Raw genomic sequence first — 9,822 nt, forward strand, 5'->3', positions numbered from 1 at the left:
AATCCACTGATTTATTCAATCAGATATTTCATAAGCTTACATGTGATTTTCTTCAGATCACTCCATCCAGACATTCCATAAATAAACTTGACTATTTTCAGCACCTAACTTAGTTTTTCTTTTGATGTACTGGTTTCACTCATTTCAGTTTCTTAAATACTGACCTCTAATTAGCAATATCCTACTATACCGATCTTTCAATGTAATCAAGATAATGATCCATTTTTCCTTTATTTGTCATAATGATTATTGATCTTACAGTTTTTTGTCCTTTATCTAATGATTTTGCAATGTTTGTTAATATTCTTGATGTTCTTATTCTACTTTTCTTTCTCCCCCCACTAAAAACAAAACAAATAAAAAACCCAAATGCTTTACTGATTTAACAAAACTCCTTCATGTCTCTGAAATTTCACTTCATAAAATATTTTCCAGTAATATAGACAGATTACACTATCATTTTATGCTTACCAACACCAGTTGTGTCTTCTTATATTTCCCACTTGTGTAGTAAGTTAAATGTTGGGCTGATCACCAAAAGGGAGGCAATTTACACCCATCAGCTGCTCCCAAGAAAAAATCAGTCTGCAATTAGTGAGATGTAAAGCTTCAGAAAACTAATGAAGGGTAAATCTAAAAAACTGATGAACCATAACCAACTCAACATCATGAGTATCAAATTCATTGTTGTCAGAACAATTCATAGTTAAATTTCCAGCAGGTTTCTGGAGTTAATAAGGATATTAGCCTTATTTGTCTCTTGGAGCCACATCTATACCTGAACCACCAAAGAGATACTGCCTCTGGGTTAGCAATAAATTTCACTCTAGATTACACTAGCAGAGCACAGAGCTTTCTGAACATCATGATTATATTTCCTGGTTATACAGAATAGCCCTTCTTGGAAAACTTCACCACAAAGTTCTTCATCATCCTGAAACTTCAGTTTGACTCAGGCTTACTTCATTCATCAAAAAAGAATATAGATGCAATTAGAAGGAATTTCCTTAAACCTCCAAGATTCCTATAATTTATGACCATAATTTTTCCTACTTTCTGTGAAGTTTGTCCTCCAATATGACTTTTCTAGCATTGCATGTGGATGGCTGACCATGTGGACGGGCAGGATTATGTGAACAGGACATGTTGGCTTATTAGAAATTAGCTATCTACCATTCCACAAGAGAACTGGCCAATCTTAACAGTCCACAAGAGGACTGGCAAGTCTTGCCAATAAATTGAACAGCTCTAGCTTCCTAGGTAGAATCCTCGTCAGCCAGAGAAGAGCAAAAAGAGCTCCCCAGACCCAGTGAAATGTGGGACACACTTTGGGAAGGCAGCAGCAGTCATGGCTTAATCGTGAAATGGGACATTGGAGGGAGTTGTAAGGGGAAGCCAATATTGGCAGGACTGAGAGCTTTGTTGGAAAATTGGGTGGAAAGCCAATACTGTTATGACTAAGAACTCCACAAGGTTCATGGTTGAGGTGCTTGAGTACTTTTGGGGAACTGTCTTGAATGTGTTTTTTAATTAATCTGATTTGTAACCTTTTGATTTCTTCAATATGGTTCAGTGTGGTCTGTGAGCTATATGACATTGGATTTTGGACCCATCAAAGCAGTAAGATTAGTGTTCAGTTGAATAGAAAGAGGTATGGGAGCATGATGGACATGTCTGATCTCATGAGAATTAGTTTTGTTACTGGTGCTGTGGACAGTTTCTGTGAAGCTGATAAAGGCCGAATATGGTGATCCCCGTGTGGCCTTTGTTCTTATTACAGTTCATATTATTGATTTTATTAACATTTCCATACTCTAACACAAAAAGCATAAAAATGGACATCCTAGGCATTGTTGTTAAATTATTATCCAGAAGGATTCTGCTACCGTGGCCAAATCTTCCCAACTGTGAATGGACTTTTTAGATGGTTTAAGGATCATTACCAAGATCCTGTACCAGGTATCACCCCCAGGGGCCTTTGGAAGCGCCCCTCCTGGCCCCGCCCCGAGCCTCCCGGAGCCAATGGTCGCGCAGCTGCTCCTGTCAGGAGCTCAGCGGGGCTTCCCCAGCATCCCAGCCCCAGCTGCGTGCGTGCGCGCATGTGCGCGCGGCCGGCTGGCCTGTGAAAGGAAGGGATCAGAGACAGGGAAGGAGCTTCCAGGGCCCCGCCCAGGGGAAGCGCAGGCAGAGAGAGACACTGCAGGGTGAGCCTACAGGGGATCGCCAAGACAATCCCAAAGGCCCCAACAGTTTCTCCCCAATATCCAAGTCAACAAGAACCCTGACAGCGAGTTAGTTCTCTGTGAGCAGGGACATCGTCCCCAAGAGATAACCGCGCGCTGGCCGTGGCTCCCGTGGTCACCGTCACCCGTAGGGAACCATGCCGGCTGCCGGTCGGCGGGTGGGACTACGGATCACGGGTGGGCTCTGCTCTTCAACAGCCATCTTGTCCACAAGCCGGAGGGCTTTCCCGAACCGGGCGAAGGCTAGGTCTCCTGCGATGAAGCCGGCCACTGGCGGGGTCCCTCCTGAGAGCCAGGGTGCGGCAGTAGCATGTGAACGGACACGTGTGCCTGTGATATGGGTTCAGGGGCGGCTCCCTGGTTCCGGACGCCACGCGAGCCCGGGCGGGACCACAGGACCCTGGGGCTGTGGCGTGACATCCTGGAGCGGATGCGTGGGGGTGCTGGGAGGGCAGGCACGAGGCAGGTGAACGTGCGCTTGGTGACTGCCCAGAGTAGCCCAGGAATCCTGTCAGGATCCTGGCTGCTAGGGCAGCTCCTGGGCTGGTGGTCTCCTCAGTGACAGTTTGCCAAAGCCCCTGTGGAGGAGACGTTGGTGTGGGAGGGCCCTGATGGGGCGATCCGGGAGATTCCCCGTGAGGGAGGGATGAGGAGAGAGGTGACAGGTCAGGTGCCATTTCCCAACAGTTGGAGTCACCCTAGGCGTGGTGGGAGGACACTCAGCTCCACAGGGAGGGCTGGCGTGTAGCTACCCGAGGCAAGCGAGTAGATGAAGAAGCTGGGTGGAGACGTCGCAAGGGACAGAGAGAAGAAAGGCTTGATATGGAAGGCGCACGGGTCTTCTTCATCCGCGTCCATGTCGAGAGAGGGTCCTGGAAGCTGTGGAGGGCTGTTTTCCGAGCGGCTGGGTGATGTGGCGGATTGCCTGCGGGTTCCCGCAGAGAAGATGGGAGAGACTTGCGATGAAGGGTCCCTGATATTCCAGAAGTCTTCGCCATACCGGGAGGGCACTGCGGGTGCCTTGGGGCTGCTTGGCGAGTTGCTGCGCGCAAAGGGCGACTCGCTGAGGGCGGGGTGGAGGCGACGCGGGGGACAGAGAGAAGAAAGGCTTGATATGGAAGGCGCAGGGGTCTTCTTCATCGGTGTGGTCGTCGTCGTTGTTGTCGCGGGATGGCTCTGGAGGACGTCTAGGGACGGTTGGCGAGTAGCTGGGAGATGGGCTAGGTTCCCAGTGGTACATGGGTAAGGAGAGTAGAGAGATGGGGGAGACATCCGATGACTGTTGCCAGTCCTCAGAAGCCTCTTGTGCGCGACAGAAGGACACTCCGTGTGACTTGGGCATGGAAGGCGGCGAGGAGCTGCGTGACCCAGGGGATCCGCTGAGGGCGCAGGGCGAAGACGCAGGAGACCGAGGGGAGCAAGGTTTGGACTCCAAGACACGGGTGTGGATGTCTTCATGGGAGTCCTGGGAGCGTCGTGGAGGACGCCTAGGGGTGTCTGGTGAGGAGCTGGCTGATCAGGGAGATTCCCCGAGGTGTACGGGTGGAGACTAGGGAGACCCGAGCGAGACGACTGAGGAATATTGCCAACAACGCCACATGTCGACCGCATGGCCAGATGACTCTCTAAGTGCTCCGGGGATGTTGGTTGGCACGTAGCTCGGGGATCCAGGGGTTTGCCTTAGGGAGGAGGGGGAAGAGGCAGGAGACAGAGAGAAGAAATGTGTTAATTCCCAGACTTGGGATACCTGGCTGTCTTCTGGAGGGGATCGAGAGGAGGTGGGCAAGGAGCTGGGCCATGTGGGCAAGGAGCTGGGCCATGCGGCAGAGTCCCTGTGGGCTAGGGGCCAAGAGAAGGAAGAAGTAGGAGAAAACCCAGCTGCTGCGGCGGCTACGTGAGTGGGTGATGGTGGCGCGTCTCTCGGCATGGGGGGGCTGGCTGGAGGGGAGCCGGGTGACATCGGCCATTCCCGGAGTTCTCTCCTTGACTGACTGGGGGATGACAGGTAATAGATGTGGTAAAGAGTGGAGGAGTGAGGTGACTCTAAAGAGCCAGCAGACAGCGACTTCGGCGACCCCTCAGTGTCCAGTGGAGAGGCCACGGGGGACCTGTAGGGTGGGGAGGAGTCCGGTGCCAAGCTGGCGGAGGGGGAGGAAGGGAGTGGCGGGCGTTCTGCGCAACTCCCCGCGGGCTGTGTGTCACTGGAGGAGGAACGCGAGCTCCACATGAACTCGCCAGCTTCGGGGACCCGCGTGGAGAAGCCCCCGCGGCGGAGCACATGCTCTTCGGGGTCCTGGAGAGGAGATAGGAGAGAGATCTGATGAAGATTCCCAGCCATCTGAGATAATATCGCCATAGCTGGAGAGCACTGTGGTTGACTTGGGGCTGATTGGCGATTGGCTGGGTGATGTGGCGGATTTCCTGTGGGTCCCGGAGAGGAGATCGGAGAGACATCTGATGAAGGTTCCTGATATCAGAGAAATCTTCACCATAGCTGGACGGCACTGCGGGGGCCTTGGGGATCCTTGGCCAGTAGCTGCTAGAAAAGGTGGACTTGCTGAGGGTGCGGGGTGGAGATGACTCGGGGGACAGAGAGAAGAAAGGTGTTAACTTGAAGGCACAGGGATCTTCATCTGCGTCATGAGCGGGTTGCCGAGGCTTTGTAGGGCTGCTTGGCGAGAGGGTGGCTGATGTGGCATATTTTTTGTGGTGTCCCAGAATGGAGATGGAAGAGACATCTTGATGAAGCTCAGGGAGGCTTCCTCAGCTTCCCAGGCACAGGGTGTGGTGTGTGTGTGTGTGTGTGTGTGTGTGTGTGTGTGTGTGTGTGTGTGTGTGTAGAGATCAGAGAGAGGTAATCAGCTCCCCAGGCACAGGGGTGTGTGTGTGTGTGTGTGTGTGTGTGTGTGTGTGAAGAGATCAGAGAGGGAATTAGCTTCCTAGCCACAGCAACTGGGAAGCGCCAGCAGAGACCCTGAAGGAAGAGCCTACATGGGATTGCTAAAATAATTCCAAAGACCCCCAACAGTTTCTCCCCAATATCCAAATCTACCAAAACACTTAGAAGAATGGGAATCCCAGAAAACTTGATCGTTCTGATGCCAAACCTATACTTGGATCAGGAGGCAGTCGTCAGAACAGAGCAGGGAAATACTGCATGGTTCAAAATTTGGAAGGCTGTACACCAGGGCTGTATCCTGTCTCCAGACCTTTTCAATCTTTATGCAGAACTGGGTATCCGGGAGGCTGGTCTCTATGAGGAGAAATGTGGCATCAGGATTGGAGGAAGAATCATTAGCAGTAGGAGCTATGCAGATAACTCAACCCTGCTTGCTGAAACTGAAAAGAACCTAAAGCACTTGCTGTGGAAGATTAGGGACTGCAGTCTTTCAGTATGGATTGAGACTCAACATGAAGAAAACAAAGATTCTCACCTCAGGGCCTCCAAGGATCATTCACAGTTTTGATTTCTTTGGATCCACAGTCAACATTCTTGGCACTAACAGCCAGGAATTTAAAACACGTGTTACGACGGGAAAGTCTGTGGTTAGAGACCTCTCTAAAAGTGTTGAAGTGCAAAGATGTCAGTCTGGAAACTAAGGTGCACCTGATACATGCCATGGTCTTTGCAATCACTTGCTATGCATCAGAGAACTGGACAATGACTAGGGGTGATAGAAGGAGAATTGATGCCTTTGAGCTGTGGTGTTGGAGAAGAGTATTGAATATATATCATGGACTGCGTGGAAAACAAACAGATTTGTCCTGGAGGGAGTGAAGTCAGGCTGTTCCTTGGAGGCAAGGATTCTGAAGTTTCATCTAATGTACTTTGGATATGTTGCAAGAAAGGACCAGTCCTTGGAGAAGGATGTCATGCTTGGGGGGGTGGAGGGACAGTGCAAGAGAGGAAGACCCTCGATGAGATGAATTGATTCAGTGACTGTGGTAATGGGAGTACGTGTGTCAGAAATGATGAGATTGGCACAGCATAGGGCAGAGTTTAGGGCTGTTGTACATAGGGTTGCTATGAGTCCCAGGCAACTCAACAGCACATAACAACAACAATAAACAGCCACAACAACTTTAATTGCTGTCATGAGAGCAAATTTTTATTGGGCAGTTGAGCACACAAGATCCTGGAGAGTGAACAACCCCTTCTTTTTTGAGGAGAGCACTCTTTGAGATCTTAAGAATTATTCTTCTGATTATTTTCCTCTAATTTCTGGGACAGAAGCAATTTTCCCTAGACCCATATCTTTCTAGATAATTGCTTTAGAAGAAAAGAAAAGTCTTGTCTGAGAGTTCAGTCTCTCTTTCCCCACCCCTCACACACACACACTCACAATTTGCTGGAAGTTTTTATATAATGTTTGACCACTCTTGGGACTAGGAGAGAACAATGTCAGCAGTCTAGAGAGGTCTGAGTGTTTTAGTACCTGGTGTTAGTGATCCAGGGAAAAGTAAAGTACAACTGTTTGGAATGACAGGAGAGGCTGTAGATGATTGGATGAGTCTTAAGAAGAAGCTAGCCACTGGATGGCCTGGGAGACTGTGGTTCATTAATTTCATAAATGGCTCCAATTACCGTCTTCATTTTTTCATGTTACCTGACTGTTAATTTTCTAAGTGTTCACTGTTTGGTACTAGTGTCGTGACTTCTGCCTTCTCACCTCAACACAGAGCTCTCACTGATTGACACTTAGAGCAGCCCTACAACTCACTTAATGTCCCCTGATACCATCAAGAACCACACTACCCCAAATTTCCCTGCAATGGGTAGACAGTAGATGAGGATACAGGTTCATTCATCCCACCTCCGAAACCCTTGCTCTCAGAGAATTCATAGATAAATCCAAGGAAGCATTGCACTGTGACTAAGATCTTTTGATTCATGGAAACAAGGAGTCTGTAAATTTTGAAACTTGTGTATATAGAACCAATTGAGAATCTCTGTCACCTCTGGACACCAGAGAAGGGATCCATATTTCATCTTCATGAATCTTCCTCACCCCTAAGCTCCCATGGTAGGGTCTGAGTGGCCAGTGGTGGACATCCAGAAAGTACCAAGAATTTGGTTCGTGAGGAGAAATTTCAGTGAAGACTCTTCAGGATCAGACTCAGCATAGCTTGATGATGCTCCCATAGTGTCCTTTGGTACCCCTCATCTCCAAAAGGATCATCATCCCTGCCACAACCATAAGACCAGACAAATCCCTAAAGAAACCATAACTGACACCGAAACAGATATATACATACTCATGTTTATTGTGGCTTTGTTCACAATAGCAAAGAGTTGGGAACAACCCAAGTGCCCATCAAACAAAAAGATAGAGAAGCTCTGGTATATTCACACAATGGAATACTGCACTGCACTGCATTGAAAAACAAAGAACTAATGAAATATGATACAAAATATGTGACCCTGCAAGGCAAGCATCAACAAATTAAAAAACATAGAAATTATACAAAGTTTCTTCTCAGACCACAATGCCACAAAATTAGAAATTAATAAGAAGAGAATAAAGGAGAAGAAAAAAATCATACATTTGGAAGCTGAACAACAACTTGCTTGAACACGGCTGGGTACAAGAAGAAATAAAAAAAAATGAAATTAAAAAGTTTCTTGAAACAAATGACAGTGAAAACACTACTTACCAAAAACCTCTGGGAAACAGCCAAAGCAGTAATCAGAGGTCAATTTATAGCAATAAGCAAACACAGCAAAAGGCAGGAAAAATTAACTATTGGCTCTCTAACCCAACATCTCCAATAAATTGAAAAAGGATGCTAAGAAAACCTGACACCCTCTAAAAAAACTGAAATTGTAAAAATTAGAGCACAAATAAATGAAATCGAAAACTGAAAAACAATTGAAACTATCAACAAAATTAGGAGTTGGGTTTTTTAAAAGGTCAATAAAGTTGACAAACCACTAGAAAAACGCACAAAAGAAATGGAGAAGACACAAATAATCTGAATAAGAGATGAATCAGGCAAACAACACAATGGAACCAGATAAAATAAAAAAGTAAACATTATAATATTATGAAAAACTATACTCAAACAAATATGAAAACCTAGAGGAAACAGACAAATACTTAAAAAGGCACAACCTACCCAAACTGACACAAACTGAGATTAAATATCTGAACAGACCAATTACAAAAGAAGAAATTGAAAAGGTGATAAAACACTGCTCATGAATAGGAAGACTCAATATTGTGAAAATGGCAATACTACCAAAGGCAATTTACACTTTTAATGCAATCCCAATACAAATACCAATCCCATTCTTCAACGAGATGGAAAAGGCAATCTCCAGCTTTATCTGGAATGGAAATAAGCCCCAAATAAGCAAAGTACTCCTTAAAAATAGAAAAAAGGTAGGAGGCATCTCACTCCCTGATTTAAAATCCTACTACACTGTGGTAGTTAAGACAGCATGGTACTGGTACAATGACAGACACATAGATCAATAGAATAGAACTGAGAACCCAGAAATTAGCCCCACTACTTATGGTCAGCTGATTTTTTACCAGGAGATGAAAACAGGTAAGTGGGGAAATGACAGCCTTTTTAACAAATGGTGTTGGCAAAATTAGAAAACTATCTGCAGAAGACTTAAGCAAGATCCACACCTCACTCCATCTACAAAAAGCCACTCAAGTGGATCATGGGCCTAGGACTAAAACCAAGGACTATAAACTTCATTAAAGAAAAACTTGGAAGAACTCTAGAAGTCCTAATCCACAACATAAACAGTCTTCCAAGTATCCTGAAAAATGTACAACCAGGAGAAGATAAAATAGATGAATGGGACCTTCTAAGAATCAAATCCCTATGCACATCCAAAAACTTCTCTAGCAAGGTAAAAAAGGAAGCCACAGATTGGGGAAAATGGTAATGACATGTCAAATAAGGGACTTATATCCAGAATTTATAAAATACTTGAGCAACACAACAAGATAAAGGTAAATAATCCAATTAAAAAATGGGCACAGGATATGAACAGACACTTCACTAAAGAAGACATTCAGATGGCCAACAAGCACATGAAGAAATGTCCAAAATCCCTAGCTCTAAGAGAGATGCAAATCAAAACAACTATGAGATATCATCTTACCCCAATCAGAATAGCAAACTTTAACAGAATAGCAAGCAACAAATGCTGGCGAGGTTGTGGAGAGACTTGAACCCTTATTCACTGTTGGTGGAAGTGTAAAATGGTGCAACCACTGTGGAAAGTGGTGTGGCACTTTCTCAAAAAGTTGCAAATAGAGATACCATTTGACCCAGCAATTCCACTACTGGGAATATACCCAGAAGAGTCTATAACTGCATCCAAGCAGACATATGCACACCTATGTTTATCATGGCTTTGTTCACAAAAGCAAGGAGGTGTAAATAACCTAAGTGCCCATCAACAAATGAATGGATAGAGAAGCTCTGGAATATTCACACAATGGAATACTACACTGCAATGAAAAACAAGGAACTCTTGCAATATTATTCAAAATGAGTGACCCTCGAGGACATTATGCTAATGAAATATTTCCGTCACAAAAGGGCAAACACTGCA

The sequence above is a fragment of the Elephantulus edwardii genome, unplaced genomic scaffold, assembly GCF_000299155.1.
Source record: "Elephantulus edwardii isolate Elephantulus edwardi_28Jun2011 unplaced genomic scaffold, EleEdw1.0 scaffold00308, whole genome shotgun sequence".
NCBI lineage: Eukaryota > Metazoa > Chordata > Mammalia > Macroscelidea > Macroscelididae > Elephantulus > Elephantulus edwardii.